Below are 3,966 nucleotides of genomic sequence, written 5' to 3'. Positions count from 1 at the left end.
GTAGACTGAACGGAGATCTGTCATCAAAGAGAGTTGCCATCAAGGACAACACCTGTATCATAGCGCCATACCTAAGCCAAAATGCCAACAACATTCATGCATTAACATATAAACAACTGAAAACTGCATATCACTTTAAGAATATAAGCAGAAATGGTCAAGAGATAAAAGTACCATTTATGACTGGTTCCACTCATAAGCTTCAAGAAATAACGATTTATCTCTACTTGTTCTAACATCTACTAAGAGTACAAAAGTGCAACATCAGTAGCAGACATTAAATGCAAACATTGATAAATCTCGATCCATCCAGTCATCAAAAACCCCCTCCGAGGGTGCAAAAGTGCATGTTCTGAGGACAAGTTTTTTGACAAATTTCCAGACCCTTCTCCAAATGCTTGAGAAGGGTTTAAATACTGCTAACTAATTAATCTTAATTACATAAATTTAGGGCACGGTTCCAAATGACCGCCCTTCTACTAAAGCAAATTTATTTCTAAAAATTGAATCTAATTTCTAACTGTTTCTGTATTTGCTCCTTAGTGTTGTAAGCAATGCAACATTCGCCTGGGAAGAGTCGGTTGGTTCTCTTCTCCTTTCGTTTGAGCTATGAAAATAGAAATAACAAGAGCTAGCACCGCTTTCTGACAAACTAGAAGATATTTTCAAAAATCTTCCTCTGGTTTGGTGTATTCACTGTGTGTATACTTGGTAATAACCCAATTTCTCTCAAACTGATTGTGTTGTTGCTATTTCGGTTTTTGGCCTTGCGAATGACTGAATAAGTTAGGGACTTTGCTCTCTGAACAATTTTCTGTATTGAAAACTGCTTCCATTCTTTGTTCCAGGATTTTCTGGAGCATTTTCCCTCTTTAGCGTTTTTCTTTTTGCTTTACCCAGTCTAAGCTTCAGGATCTTTTCTAAAAATGTTGCTTTTGTGCGCCTTTGACTCTGAGTTTTGGATGGCCTATTGACATCAATATCTGTTGAGTGATACTCTGGAATCCACGGTCCTGCTGCATGTGGCATCCGTTTTTGAAGGCATCTCTTCTCTGTTCTCCGAGTATTGACGCTTTCCCCTTTTCCTTAGATGTTTCCTGCACATTGCTTTATGTTAGTTGCTGTCTTACAGTTTACGCAAAGGAAAAGAGTAATGCCAAAAAGATTGACATGAAAGCTTTAAGCTCTAATGAATGCATAATCATGACACTCATAATGAATTGACTCTTCGAAAAACACAACACAATCCTTCTTGGATACTTTGGCGTACAATCATTAATTTCTTTTAAGGCGCGTGCCCAATTCTGGTCTACAGACAGCTTTCCTTGAACACTGTGTCGAGGAAATTTTTCGATGAGTGACTCACATCGCAGTATCGAGGATTGCATCGTCAAAATTTGTCATCGCAGGAATTGATGATCGCATTCATCGCAGATCGCAACATCGCAGGAATTGATGGTCGCATATATCGCAGATCGCAATATCGCAGATCGCATTTAATCATCAATCGTTGTGTGCTGCTTATGCGATGTTGCGATATGCGACATCGCATATCGGCCGTCAGCGATTCCTTAAGTTTTTCATTTAAGAGCGCTTCACAATATATGCGATGCGATGAATTTCGCGTCGCTTCTTCGCGGCTTATTATGCGCATAGGAAAACATTTCACTCTCTTCTCGCGATGTGATACAACTTTAGGGAGTTAAAATACAAAAAATTTGATAAAATGTTTTTGGATTTTTTGTTAAGGGTCCCCATTTGCTTGGTGTTATTGATAATATCAAACAAAGAGGGGGGTTGTTGGTGACCACAACAGGGAGGTGGTCGAAAAACAAATTCGTTATTAGGTCTCTCAATATGGAGAGGAATAGAACTAGGTGGAGTAGAAGTAGAAGGTATATCAATGGCTTATTTCTCCACCGTCTTCTTTTGAGGGGTTTGATAATCTTTCGATCGAGTAGCGACATAGATAGGCAATGAACCCATCATCATGTAGACTTGAGAACCAGATGAGGCAGAGGATTGCACTTGGTATACTAGTTGTGTCTAATGAGATGGAAATGGCTCTTTTAAAATAGTCAGAGTCCCTTTCAATAAACGACTAACTTCGTCACATCGAGGACAACCCTTGGTATAATGGTCTTCCTAACAAATGAGGCAAGGATATTTCGGCTTTCGTTTGGAGACATCATCAGTAGATGACTTGGGAGGATCATGTTTCGGGGTATCAGATTTAGCTTTTCCATTGACCTTCTTCTTACCTTTCGAGGCTTTATCTGTCATGGTAGAATGAATGACATTGACCTTAGAGGTTGTACTAAGATTCAATGGATTTTTCGAAGGATGGCTAGAACCAATATCTAGAAAAGGTTTTTGCTTCGAAGAATATTTAGTGGAAGTTTGAGACACCAACCCAATTATACCATCAACAGGTGGGACATCAGGAGACTTTGAAGATTTCAGATCCGAAGATGGTCTTGGATCATCAAGCAACACTTCACATAGTGTTCCAGATTAAGAATAGACCAAATCTAAATACTCGGAACATGCAATAACTTGGTCCTTGGTAACACATCCACCCATTGCTATATATTTAGCAATTTTGTTTACGAATGATTTGGTGAATCATTCTTGTTACACAAAATATTGTCACCATGACTATTTGCAGTCCGTATGTGTCTATCATCATTCATACTGTCCTCCTTAGCAAGTCTCAAACCTCAGCTCTTCATGTCAAGCTTTGAAATGAGAGAAAGACCTTAAAAATCAATAAAGCTCTGGTTCCACACTTTCTCTCACTGTTACTTGTGGTCACGCACCCCTTTTTCATGTTACTTGTGGACCTGCCCACTCTGTCTCTAAAGGAGTGGGTGTGGACCCCTGTGAAAGTAAAAAAGGCGCAATTTTATTCTTAAAAACTCACTTGTGATTACTTCTAGATGATTCTAGAAGGAATCTTGACGTGGATGGTTCGCTCCTACGTGGTTCATGCATCCTAAAACTGAAGGAGCTAATCCCTTGATGATAGGATCTTATCCATTTGAAGGAGGGCTTTATCCCTTTGAAGGTGGACCTAGTAACTTCCCTCCATTGCACTATAAATTAAGGCATTGGGCTAGTTTCTAGGGAGGTTAGAAGCTGAACATCTTTTAGGGTAAATGATGTTGGAATTAAGACTTCCTAGTTAAGCTTGAGAGGAGAGATTACATACCTTTTGGCTTCATTGGGAAGAGAGTGAAACTTGTCAAAGTAGAGGAGACTTCTTGCAGGACCCTGGGAGGAGCTTGTACAACATCAAGGCACCAAGGTTGTAAAGTTCTTCTTTGATTTAAGTTAATACAATCAGATTCATTTTTCTCAACAAATTGTCTTATGTGATTTGTTTCATGGATTTCTTGATCATCATGATAAGTATGCTTTATTATATTGGCTTTTTAGGTGCTATTTAATGTGTGTGCTTGTTTGTGTTTGTAGATTCTCTACAAGGGAGCTCATTTGGATCAACGGAGCAAAGCTTCCACAAACTTGCATTGGACCTAAGGTAGGCCTAAAACACTTGTTTACCTTTATTTATAAATTGCGTATTTAGAGAAAGATAGAATTTGTTTGGTTTGTGTCGTGGCGGAAAAAGTCGTTTGTGCGGACACAACTGACCTCCCTAGGAGTCTAAACTCTCTAGCGACAAACGAGACAAAATGGAGTGATCTTTCTCTAAATATACCTTTTAAAACATGAAAACTACAAGTGTTTAGGCTTACCTTATTCCAAAACGCGGTTGTTGTAGTCCGTCCTTGGCGATCCGGATGAGCTCCTCCTTCAAGTCAATTCCTGCAACCACAAACAATCAAACAATTACCAAGCACTTGCATTTCATATAATAAAAAATATATTCAACATGCAGACCAAGGAACACATGAAATAACTCATTAACACAAGCTATTGAGAAAAATAAACCAGTTTGTATTA

The sequence above is a fragment of the Pinus tabuliformis genome, chromosome 3_2 (assembly GCF_031772625.1).
Source record: "Pinus tabuliformis cultivar Carrire ecotype Pingquan chromosome 3_2, CPIR1, whole genome shotgun sequence".
NCBI classification, from domain to species: domain Eukaryota; kingdom Viridiplantae; phylum Streptophyta; class Pinopsida; order Pinales; family Pinaceae; genus Pinus; species Pinus tabuliformis.
The sequence above is the reverse complement of the archived record's forward strand: the minus strand, read 5'-3'. Positions refer to the sequence as shown.